The following is a 13300-nucleotide window of genomic DNA, read 5'->3' as shown; positions in this document are numbered from 1 at the left end:
GACCTCTTTATTCCTCCTACCAAAATGTACCACCTCACACTTACCTTCATTACCTTGCCAATTACACACTCATTCGACAAGTTTATTGATGTCTTTCCTGTATTTTGTCACACTTCTCCTCTGGATTAACACAACCCACCCCCCCACCCCCCAATTTGGTGTCATCTACAAATTTTGAAGTTCTGCTTCCGATGCCCAAATTCAAATCATTTATGTAAATAGTGAACAACAGTAGTCCCAGCACCCATCACTGCAGAAAACCACTTCCCACCCTCCGCCAGTCTGACTAACTACTTTTAACCCTACTCTCTATTTCCTGCTTTGTAGACACGCTGCTATCCTTTCTGCTACTTGTCCCTCGACTCCACATCACCTGTGTCAATAGTCTACTAGGCAGCACAATATTGAAGGCCTTCTTAAATATATTACATCTACTACATTACTCTTATCTAGTCTTTCCGTTCCTACTGCAAAGAATCCAGTAAGCATGGCCAGGCATAAGCTTCCCTTTTGGAATCTATGCCGACTACTCTTTGTTATATTTTCAGTTTCTAGGTGTTTTTCTTTTACACTGGATGTTTTGGATTCACCCACCCATCCAGAGGAAATTGTTTCTCTGGATCTACAGACTCCTACTCTGCCTCAAAAGGAATGATTATTAAATCACTGCGGTGACTGAAACAGCAAAATGTCACAAACATTTCTGTAATTTATAGGCCTCAGTTCTGTTCAGCCAATATCCTTTCATAAAAGAAAGAACTTGCATTTCTATCATACCTTTCATGACCGCAGGATGCGTCAAAGTACACTACAGCCAATGAAATACTTATGAAATGTAGTCGCTGCCGTATTGTAGGAAATGGGGCAGCAGATAATTGATGCAGAGCAAGATCCCACAAACAGAAATGAGATATATGACCAGATCATATGTTTTGTTGATGTTGTTTGAAGGATAAATGTTGACCCAGGACACTGGGGAATAACTCCCCTGTTCTTCAAAATAGTGGTGGTCAGATCTTCTACACCTGCCTGAGAGGGCAGATGGAGCCTTAGCTTAACGTCACATCTGAAACTCCGTTGCAGCCTAGACTTTTTGCTCAATTCTCTGGAGTGGGATTTGGACACATAACCTTCTGACTCAGAGAGTGCTACCCAGGGCTGACATTAATGGATTCAATGCTGGAGTGAATAGGTGGACACGTTACACTACTGAGGTTGGTTCACTGATCCTTGATTTGATTATTGGAAATTAGATATTTCCATTTTTTCCGTTTGGAGCTGAATTTGACTTTACTGTTGATTCTAGTTTGGCGTCATGAGGTAACTGATGTCTGTGTCAGTCCTGCTATATAAACACTTTCATCCTTGCTTCCTTATGACATATGTGAGCCCTGAAACTTCCACCGCAGCTGTAATGAGTTCAGACCAATCACATAACATAACTGGTAATATCTGCCTCAGTCAAAATTACTGCAGCTGTAATTCCCTCAATTGTAGTTTCAGCTACTGTAATTTTCCCAGTGGTGCCAATTGAGATAAATTATTCAACTGCCTTGGATAGGCATGAATCAGAAATAAACCAATAACTGAGGCGAACTGCAGTTATAATTTCACCTAGATTTCCTCAGCTAATTTTCAAGTGTTGTTGAAATCCTGCTCTCAGTTGCAAATGACTGGTGCATGATCTCTTGAGATTGATTTTGGTGTTCATCCCTAATGCTTACACAAAGATAAAAGAGAAAACAAACAGAGAACTCACATGTAGCACCTCAGTATAACCACCAGGACCTCCCAAAATGCTTCATGCCCAATTAACCAGTTTTGTAGTACAACCACTATTAAAATTTTGGATTCATTTTAGAAATGAAAATCAGGTGAGATGTGTGCAATGGCCTGCTGATTTGATATTGCCCATTTTACACTATCACCCTTCTTTTCAAATTCCTCCATGGACTCACCTCTCCCTATCTCTGAAACCTCCTCCAGCCCTCCAACCCTCTGAGATCTCTGTGCTCCTCCAATTTTAATCGCTTCAGCATTGGACTTCAGTTGCCATGAACCTAACTTCTGGAAGACCCTTCCTAAACCTTTCTGCCTCTCTACCTTGTTTCACTTGTTCATGGGATATGGGCGTCGCTGGTTAGGCCAGCATTTATTGCCCAACCATAATTTCTCTTGAGAAGGTGGTGTCAGCTGCAGTCCTTGGGGTGTTGGTACACCCACAGTGCTTTTAGGAAGGGAGTTCCAGGATTTTGACCCAGCGACAGTGAAGGAATGGCGATATAGTTCCAAGTCAGGATGGTGTGTGACTTGGAGGGGAACTTGCAGGTGGTGGTGTTCCCATGCATCAGCTGCCCTTGTCCTTCTAGGTGGTAGAGGCCGTGGGTTTGGAAGGTGTTGTTGAAGGACCCTTGGTGAGTGGCTGCAGTGCATCTTGTAGATGGTACACACTGCTGACACTGTGCGTCAGTGGGGGAGGGAGTGCTACTGGTCTAAATGATGGCAAGGGATCACGATAAGCCAGTGGAAATTCATGGTCTCCATTTTTAAGTTAAAATCCATTCTTAATGGAAAGAACATTTAACTGCTTCTGTTCAGCTATGATCCCACCTCAACCAGACATGGGGGTCCCTCTTAAACTATTCTTTACTTTATCCTGCTTGCTGTTGATAAACTGACCTAATGTCGACTCGGTTACAGACAAGGCCACAACTTGCATCTATATAGCACCTTTAATGCACTGAAATGTCTCAAGGCATTTTGCAAATACACGAGAGGTTCATCAGGTCTTACAAAAACAGGAATTTTGGCAAGGAATTTAATTAGGTGCATTTGGGAATTGAGTAGAAATCTCAAGTATCCTAACACACTGTTTTAACTTAGGGAGATGGTGTGAAGTGGGCAGTATCGAATTGGCTGCCTGTTGTACTTCCTGCCCAATTTTCTCTATCCATTAACTTCACTGGAAAGGAAGTTGGCAGAGTGTATAACATGTGGCTAATTCAATATCGGCTACTTTCTACTGTTGTTCAAAGTCAAAATGACCTCTAATAAATTCAAAATCCTCGTTTCATTTACAAATCCCTCCACGGACCCTGTCACATTCTGCCTTCTCCAGATTTACATCCCAGGCTATGCCTCTGACTCTGGCCTCCTCCGCACCGCTCCACTCTTGGTGACAGAAAGCACTCTCTGCCATCTTGGCCTTACGCTAGTGTTGCCAACTCTGGTTCGACGTATTCCTGGAGGTTTCACCACATGACTTCCATCACTGCCCTGCCCCCCACACACCCTGACCACTGATCGCCCGGCACGCCTGTCATTGCAATGCCCCACCTTCCCATGGCCAAGTGGAAAGCAAACAGACTCTCTGTTGCCTGATTGGCCTATCCTTGATCATTAGTGAAACATCTTTTTCCTCCACCTCTGACATTTTTATAACTAATAAACAAAAGTGTTCAAAGAAAATGAATAAAAACACAATTTTGTTTTCTGACTGTTTTTGCTCACAGCCTTATCGAGGAGATCAACCATTGATTCCTGGAGATGCCAGGGAAATCCTGGAGGGTTGGAACCTCTAGCTTACTCTCTGGAATACCTTCCCTTCAAGCATCCATACAATTATCCTTCCTAACTCTTTCTAGAATAACCTGGATGGTTTCTTCCTATACAAAGCACCTTGGCATGCTTATAGATTGGAGATGCTGGGGCTGTTCTCCTTAAAGAAGTGAAGGTTGAGAGGCGATGTGATAGAAGTATTAAAAAATAATGAGAAGTCTGGGCAGAGTAGATAGGGAAAAATTGTTCCCACTGACGGAACAGTCGAGGGCAAGGAAACAGCAATTTAAGGTGATTCGCAAAAGAACCAACAGCGAAATGAGGAAAAACTTTTTTTTAACGCAGCGAGTGGTTTTGATCTGGAATGCACTGCCTGAGAGTGTGGTGGAGGCAGATTCAATCATGGCTTTCAAAAGGGAATTGGATAATTATCTGAAAAGAAAAGGTCAGAGCTACGGGGGAGTGAGACTAGGTGAGTTGCTGTTGCAGAGAGCCAGCATGGACATGATAGGCTGAATGGCCTCCTTCTTCACCGTAACCGTTCTATGATATGATTCTATTACTGTAAAAATCTTGTATAAATGCAAAACGCAGTTTTATAAAGAATCAATGATAGAAATTCCATAACATTAGCTGGGAATATGTTCAATGACTCATTCCACATCAGCTTCATCTGCGTTCAACAGGTCACTTTTCTGACCTTTTCGAAGGGTAATAAAGTAAAATTTTTATCTTTCTTGTGTATTCATGGTATGCAGGTGAAATATGGAAGTGGATCCACTCGAACTGATATCTCTCCAAAAGGCAAACGTAGCATCAGCACACTCCTGTGACTCAAGTACTGGAGATTGTTTGATACATTTTTCAAGAAGAACCTAAACCAGAGATTAACCCTTCCCAGGCTGTACGTTCAGGCTTTAGGAACTACAGGTGAGATCTGATCTTTTTTCTCCTTTTGTCATCATACCAGACGTCACACACAAGATGACCAGCATTAGTACCGATTCAAAGCAATCTTGAAAAAGAGGGAAGAAGCCACTCATATGCAGTTGATTTTTCTGACCTTGGGGTAGAACCAGGCATTTACAAGTATCTGCCAACCTACAGAGCAGGAAATACAAGTAAGCTCTAATTGTGGCATTTGTCCAATAGGAATAAGCCTCTAATGGAACCAGAATATGCCTAGTCACACGATTTGGATCTTGCAGCTTTAAAAGAGCAGGCCATGTTACACACAGATCCACAGTGATAGCAGCATAATAGTGTATTACATGGCACAGTGCTCCTGGCCTTATAAAAACAGCACAACATCAGAACACTCTGGGCAATACAACGAAGGTATCTGCTAGCATGGTGACATTTTCAAGTCAGCTCCGTCAGTCTCATTAATATAAAGTTCCACACGATCGGCAACCCACCTCATGGAACACCAACGTCATGCAAGTGTCTGTCTACATGTAAAATAATAACAGCAAAACAGAAATCATCCTCTCAGTTTTAAACAGTGGTGTTTTCATTCCCTCTACTGTAAATGCATGAATCTTGATTCATCTTCCAGCAAAGGATTTTTAACAGATGGAATGCCTTTGAAATCTGCACAATGTCCCCAGACACCCAGAGCCTCAAGAAATAATCTTCCATTTACTTCAACATCTTTCTTATTGTTATTGTCAATAAGCTTATCAAAATGAAAATTTCAAGCCAAGCTCAGGCTTGTTTTGTCATAGCATTTGCTATGGGTGGGTCTTAATCAGAAAAAGAAAGACTTGCATTTATACAGCGCCTTTCACCATGACCACCAGACGTCCCAAAGTGCTTTACAGCCAGTGAAGTACTTTTGAAGTGTAGTCCCTGTTGCAATGTAGGAAACAGTTCAAATGTAGGCAATTATGTTGGCCACAACAAAACTGATGCCCCCAAAATACTTACTCAGCCAAGAACAGACGCATTACTGCAGGAAAATACAGCTGCAGTGAGCTCAAGGGAGGAAGACAGAGGCACAGACTGAGAGCTGTCTGAGAGGGATGGACAGGTAAAGAGATGGGGGGAGGGGGGGGGGCGGGGTGGCTGGAAGATGGGGGGCGGAAGAAAAAGGGGAGGCAGAGCAAAGGGGAGTGGAAGATAGAGGAAAGAGAGATGGGGTGAAAGAGGAGGGTAACAGAGAGGGCAAGTGAAAGTGGAGGACAAGAGGCCATGTGAAAGTGGAGGACGAGAGGCCAAGGGAAAAGAGGGAGAAAGGAAAGGAAAGGGAAGGGGTAAGAAGGAACAGTGGAAAGGAAAGGAAAAAATGGAGGCAAGAGAGTGACTGAGAGGGAGGAGAAAGAGGGAAAAAAAGGATGAAGAGAAAGATAGTAGAGAGCAAGGTGATAGAGAGAGGGATGAAAGATAAAAGGAAAGACAATGTGAATGAAAGGAGGAGAAAGAGAAGAAAGTAAAATCCCACAAACAGCAGTTAACTTGTTTTCCAGACTGCTGGTAAAAACTCTCCTGCTCTTCAGTATAATTCCATTGGACCTTTGACAATCACTTTAAGAGGCAGACAGGGCCATATGGTCTACTTCTGCTCCTATTTCTTGTGTCCTTGTGACATACTGCTGGTCAGGACAAGAGGAAAACTCCCCTGTTCTTCCTTGAATATCACACAAGCTCTTGAATGTCCACATGAACCGGGAATGGTATCGGAGCTCATTTGAAAGACTGCACCTCCACCAAAGCAGCACTCCTTCAGTCGTGCACTGAAATACTGCTCTGGATTAAACACTCACGTCTCTGGAATGGGGTCTGAACCCACACTGCCTGACTCAGAGGCAGGAGTGCCTCCACTGCAGCAAGCTGACATGTGCCGGTAAATGACAGGCCGTTTTGCAAAAAAGGTTCCCACACAAGAGATGAAGGAGTAGCACTTCTGCATTTGGTAGTGTTGCTTGGGGGAGAATGTTGACCCAGTGTGCCGGGAGACCTGCCTTGCCAGTTACACTATGGCATCTTTAACATCCAGCTGAATGGGCAGATGTAGGATCGCCAACTCTAGTGAATACATTCCTGGAGGTTTCGTCACATGACCTCCCAACTCCTACCACCCCACCTAGCCAAACAGCCAATGCTTTTATAAATGGGAGTCATAGAGTGATACAGCACTGAAACAGGCCCTTCAGCCCACCGAGTCTGTGCCGACCATCAACCACCCATTTATACTAATCCTACATTAATCCCATATTCCCGACCACATCCCCACAATTTTCCTACCACCTACCTACACTAGGGGCAATTTACAATGGCCAATTTACCTATCAACCTGCAAGTCTTTGGCTGTGGGAGGAAACCGGAGCACCCGGCGGAAACCCACACGGTCACAGGGAGAACTTGCAAACTTCACACAGGCAGCACCCAGAACTGAACGCGGGTAACTGGAGCTGTGAGGCTGTGGTGCTAACCACTGCGCCACTCTTGGAGTGTTCAAAGAAAATGGAGAGGCGGTGGGGGAGGGGTGGCATGACATTATTAATGCAGCCTATGATTTTTCTCTTGGATTCCTTGCAACAGTGTCCAGGAGTTTAAGGTTTAATTTCAGGAGATTCCAAAACAATTGGCAACCCTCGGCAGATGAAGACTGTCAGGCGAGAGTCTAGACTATAACTCAATGGCTGGAGTGGAGCCTGAACCTCTGACTCAGAGGAGAGAGTGCTGTTAACCTTAGCTAAAGTGATAGCAGTAGCGTCTGTGAACTGGTATGGAAATAAAGCAGGTGAACAACACACAAGAATATCTCTGGTGTGGAAAGGCTATAATGTCAGTGGATTATATCATCATGTAAATTCAGATTAAAGATGGTATCAGTAATGCAATGTGCAAGAACTTTCAGTTCACCCGAGATACAAATGCAGTAAATGTGGCACAGAGTTATGGGAGGATTTCAGCTCCCCAACCTGACTGAACACTTACACAAAAAGACATTCAGTACTTTCCTATCTTCAAAGTTAGACTTCAACCTGTTGGTACTTGCTCTCAATTTCATGCATGAAATTCTCAATAGACGTTTTAAGAAATATGTAACAAAAACAAGAAATGCTGGAATCACTCAGCAGGTCTGGCAGCATCTGTGGAAAGAGAAGCAGAGTTAACGTTTCAGGTCAGTGAGCCTTCTTCGGAACTGACCCTTCTTCCAGTTCCGAAGAAGGGTCACTGACCCGAAACGTTAACTCTGCTTCTCTTTCCACAGATGCTGCCAGACTTGCTGAGTGATTCCAGCATTTCTTGTTTTTGTTTCAGATTTCCAGCATCCGCAGTATTTTGCTTTTATTTAAGAAATATGTAGCTCAAATCACTGCGTTTCCAGCTTTATCATTTCTGACTTCAGTCAAGTCAAAGGCAGAGGCTCAAAGTATTGTAATATGTGACTCAGTTTCACGTAGAAAAGAATTCATTCCCATCGGTTCATTCCATCATAACAGATACAAAGGTTCCTGAGAAGTTGCTGCAATTGATTGTGAATTCTTTTTTTAAAACATGAGCTCAATCCCTGACAGATTGGAATAAAGAACTAGACAGCAGGAGCAAAGCCATGTCATTGAAGCACCATTACCCTCCATGTTTTCCTCCACAGTCTCTTGAAGTTCACCCCAAACTACCATTTCTTCATCGTGAGTGCATCAAAATCCTGAAGTGCCTACCGAACAGCACTGTCAGCATTCCATCACCCAACAAACTGCAGCAGTTCAAGAAGGTGGCTCACCACCACCTTCTCTAGGGCAACTAGAGATGGGCAATAAATGCTGGCCTTGCCAGTGATGCCCACATCCCAAGAATATACTGTTACATAGAATCCACAGAGTAGAAGCAGACCGTTCAGCTCAACTGACCTATGCTGGTGTTTATGCTTTACACAAGCCTCCTCCCACTTCAATTACCTCTTCCGAGCCTGTCCCCATAGGCCTTTCTTACTCATGTATGCATCAAGCCTCCCCTTAACTGCCTCAATGCTCTCTGTTACGACCAGGTGAGAAAGGAGTCTAGGGGTTCCCTCTCAGACTTTGCCTGGTTTAACCGTAACAGTTTAATTTTAAAAACACTGTGTTTTTAGCTCCCCCTCAGTGAATCCTTGTCCACTGCTTTCCAACTGTCAGGCAAATAAATCAATCAGACAGGTTTTCTTAGATTTAAACAAAAAAGGTGGAAGTTTATTAATCTTAAACTCTAATTCGGTTCTTTTTCTTTTCTTTCTTCTTTTTCTTTTGGGCCTCCTTATCTCGAGAGACAATGGATACGCGCCTGGAGGTGGTCAGTGGTTTGTGAAGCAGCGCCTGCAGTGGCTATAAAGGCCAATTCTGGAGTGACAGGCTCTTCCACAGGTGCTGCAGAGAAATTTGTTTGTTGGGGCTGTTGCACAGTTGGCTCTCCCCTTGCGCCTCTGTCTTTTTTCCTGCCAACTACTAAGTCTCTTCGACTCGCCACAATTTAGCCCTGTCTTTATGGCTGCCCGCCAGCTCTGGCGAATGCTGGCAACTGACTCCCACGACTTGTGATCAATGTCACACGATTTCATGTCGCGTTTGCAGACGTCTTTATAACGGAGACATGGACGGCCGGTGGGTCTGATACCAGTGGCGAGCTCGCTGTACAATGTGTCTTTGGGGATCCTGCCATCTTCCATGCGGCTCACATGGCCAAGCCATCTCAAGCGCCGCTGACTCAGTAGTGTGTATAAGCTGGGGGTGTTGGCCGCTTCAAGGACTTCTGTGTTGGAGATATAGTCCTGCCACCTGATGCCAAGTATTCTCCGAAGGCAGCGAAGATGGAATGAATTGAGACGTCGCTCTTGGCTGGCATACGTTGTCCAGGCCTCGCTGCCGTAGAGCAAGGTACTGAGGACACAGGCCTGATACACTCGGACTTTTGTGTTCCGTGTCAGTGCGCCATTTTCCCACACTCTCTTGGCCAGTCTGGACATAGCAGTGGAAGCCTTACCCATGCGCTTGTTGATTTCTGCATCGAGAGACAGGTTACTGGTGATAGTTGAGCCTAGGTAGGTGAACTCTTGAACCACTTCCAGAGCGTGGTTGCCAATATTGATGGATGGAGCATTTCTGACATCCTGCCCCATGATGTTCGTTTTCTTGAGGCTGATGGTTAGGCCAAATTCATTGCAGGCAGACGCAAACCTGTCGATGAGACTCTGCAGGCATTCTTCAGTGTGAGATGTTAAAGCAGCATCGTCAGCAAAGAGGAGTTCTCTGATGAGGACTTTCCGTACTTTGGACTTCGCTCTTAGACGGGCAAGGTTGAACAACCTGCCCCCTGATCTTGTGTGGAGGAAAATTCCTTCTTCAGAGGATTTGAACGCATGTGAAAGCAGCAGGGAGAAGAAAATCCCAAAAAGTGTGGGTGCGAGAACACAGCCCTGTTTCACACCACTCAGGATAGGAAAGGGCTCTGATGAGGAGCCACCATGTTGAATTGTGCCTTTCATGTTGTCATGGAATGAGGTGATGATACTTAGTAGCTTTGGTGGACATCCGATCTTTTCTAGTAGTCTGAAGAGACCACGTCTGCTGACGAGGTCAAAGGCTTTGGTGAGATCAATGAAAGCAATGTAGAGGGGCATCTGTTGTTCACGGCATTTCTCCTGTATCTGACGAAGGGAGAACAGCATGTCAATAGTCGATCTCTCTGCACGAAAGCCACACTGTGCCTCAGGGTAGACGCGCTCGGCCAGCTTCTGGAGCCTGTTCAGAGCGACTCGAGCAAAGACTTTCCCCACTATGCTGAGCAGGGAGATTCCACGGTAGTTGTTGCAGTCACCGCGGTCACCTTTGTTTTTATAGAGGGTGATGATGTTGGCATCGCGCATGTCCTGGGGTAATTCGGTTAACGACTACAAATACGCGATAAACACACACGCATATAGAGACAGAAAAAGTAGAAAGGATAAAGGGGAAAAGTTTGAGGCAATAGCTGGGTTTTATTTACGGTCCTTTGAATTCGATGTAGAGTCTTTGGTTGCCGGTAAGTCTTGCCTTCTCGTTAGGGCCCAGTGCACGCTTTAAAACTGTTTCGATGTAGCAGTCTTTTCTCTCTTGAGGTTTAAGTGACTTCAGTGGATCCGGAAATTCGTGAATGAGAGAGAGCTAGACAGGAGAAAGGCTCTTGTTCCAAGTTCAGTTGCAATCTGCAGTCTGACCCAAGTTGTCCTGTGAGCAGTTCAAAACCAGACCTGGGCCATCAGGTTAGTCATGTGACTCGCTTTTTTAACAAACTCCTGCGTTTGTGGATTCAAAAGCTCTTGGTTGAGGTGGGGGGGGGGGGGGGCGGTGATGAAGTGCTGCCTCTTACACCAACAAGATGTGGATCACCATTGAATCAGTGAGTAGTTCCCAATGTCTTTTCAAGCACTGTCTCTTAGTACGCAAATGCTTTCCAGCCACTGCTGATCTCTTTAAACAAGTCATCTCTTCACTCCAGCAACAGTTCAAAATTAATGTGACAAAATTAATGTGCCTCATTCTTGGCAGGAGGGGGTCTTCTTGACATCGCTGTTTCAACCATTCCATAGCAGCATGCTCACACACACCATTTGATCTAAAGAAATTCTTCCAAAATTATTTACTTAAACTGTTAGTGACTATCTTATATTAATACCTCCTTGTTCTGGACTCACCCACAATTTGAAACATCTTTTCTACATCTATCCTATCGAAGCCCTTCATAATTTTAAAGACCTCTATCAGGTCTCCTCTTTTACAGAATAAAGAGCCCCAGCCAGCTCTTCAGGAAATGTTGTAAACAGCTGAAATAGTGACTACAATTCAAAAGTACTTCAATGGCTGTAAAGAGCTTTGGGACGTCCTCAAGTTGTGCAAGGTGCTACATAAATGCAAGTCTTGTTTTTTTTTGTTTAATTTTTCCCAATAGTTACATCCTATCAATTCTAGTAACACTTGTGTAAATCTTTTCTGCATTTTCTCTCGTGCTTCTATATCCCTTTGTAATATGAAGACTAAAACTGTGCTCAATACTCAGTGTAAGCTTGGAGGAGATGGTGGCGTAATGGTGATGGCACTGAACTAGTAATCAAGAGGCCCAGCCTAATGCTCCGGGGACATAGGTTCAAATCCCACCATGGGATCGATCAATAAAAAATCTGGAATTGAAAGCCTGTCTCAGCAATGGTGTCATGAAACTAATCATTGATTGTTATAAAAACCCATCTGGTTCACCTTGTGGGAAGGAAATCTGCTGTCCCTACCTGATCTGGTCTATGTGTGACTCCAAACCCAAATCAATGTGGTTGACTCTTAACTGCCCTCTGAAGTGGCCTAGCAAGCCACTTGTCAAGGGCAATTAGGGATGGGCAATAAATGCTGGCCTTGCCAGTGACAGCCACATCCCATGAAGGGATATAAAAAAAGCATCGCCTCAACCACTCCCTGTGGGAGCGAGTTCCACATTCTAAACACTGTCTGGTTGAATAAGTTTCTCCTGAATTCCTTGTTGTATTTATTAGTGACTATGTTATATTTATGACCGACAGTTTTGCTCTCCCCCATAAGTGGAAACATCTTTTCTATGTCTACCCTATTTAACCCCTTCACAATTTTAAAGACCTCTATCAGGTCACCTCTCAGCCTTCTCTTTTCTAGAGAAAAGAGCCCCAGCCTGTTCAATCTTTTCTGATAGGTATAACCACTTGGTTCTGTTATCATTCTTGTAAATTTTGTTTGCACCTTCTCCAGTGCCTCTATATGATTTTTATAATGTGCACAGTACCCGGGGGTGCTGGAGATTGCTTGGAGCTTTAATACTGCGATTAATAGATTTGATGCTACGTAAGTGCTATTGAAGCAAATGGAGGTAAGGTGGGTAAATGGATTTGAGGTACAGATCAACCATGACCTGTGAAGGCCAGAGCAGGCTCAAAGGGCTGAATGGCCTTATCCTGTCCCGATGTAGTTATAATGGATGCAAATTAGCCGGCTTTCAGACTGGTTGCTGCTAATGATGCTGACCATTCCATGCAAGATACAAACCCTACTTAGCAATGATCTCTGTGGTCTCAAAGGCAGCCTCATACCTTCGCCTCACATCAAGAAGCAAAAACCTCACACACAAGGGTGAGGCTCGCTATCAGTGAGATAGCACCTCTCTGGCAGTGCGCATGAGGGTGGCACAGAACAATGCTCTAACCCTATCTACGACCCAACACTTGTACCAAGTGCCACGGTAAAGACGAGCAACATTTGCCTCGGGCTGTCTAACAACCAGCAGAACCAGACATAATAATAGTGAGCACAAAGCCAAATTTGCCGTGCAGTCAAGTTGTAAAGTTTTATAAATAAGAACTGCATGACTCCACATACCCCTGTATTGTGTACCACTGGTACTGACTGCTTAGTATTGTAATTATGTTGTGGAGTGTGATAGGGATGTCAGCAGGTGATCACAAGGGTATAATCAGACAGCGGAATTGGTACAAAATTGCTTTTGGTAAAAGCGTTCGACTAGCTCCTCTCATGGTCCAGTGACCCTTACAATACTCCATCTGAAAGCAATCTACCCAGCTACAGAACTGTGTGAGTTTAAACCCGGCCTTAGGTAGAAGATGATGGCTGCCGATTACAGAACTGTGATCTAAATCTAACTGTCGTCAAAAAGGCTAGTGGAATGTTGGCCTTTATCGCAAGAAGGCTGGAATACAAAGTCGAGGAAGTTTTGCTCCAGTTGAACAGATCATTGGTTAGAGCCCATC

The sequence above is a fragment of the Heterodontus francisci genome, chromosome 10 (genome assembly GCF_036365525.1).
Source record: "Heterodontus francisci isolate sHetFra1 chromosome 10, sHetFra1.hap1, whole genome shotgun sequence".
Taxonomy (NCBI): Eukaryota; Metazoa; Chordata; class Chondrichthyes; order Heterodontiformes; family Heterodontidae; genus Heterodontus; species Heterodontus francisci.
Note: the sequence above shows the minus strand (reverse complement) of the source record.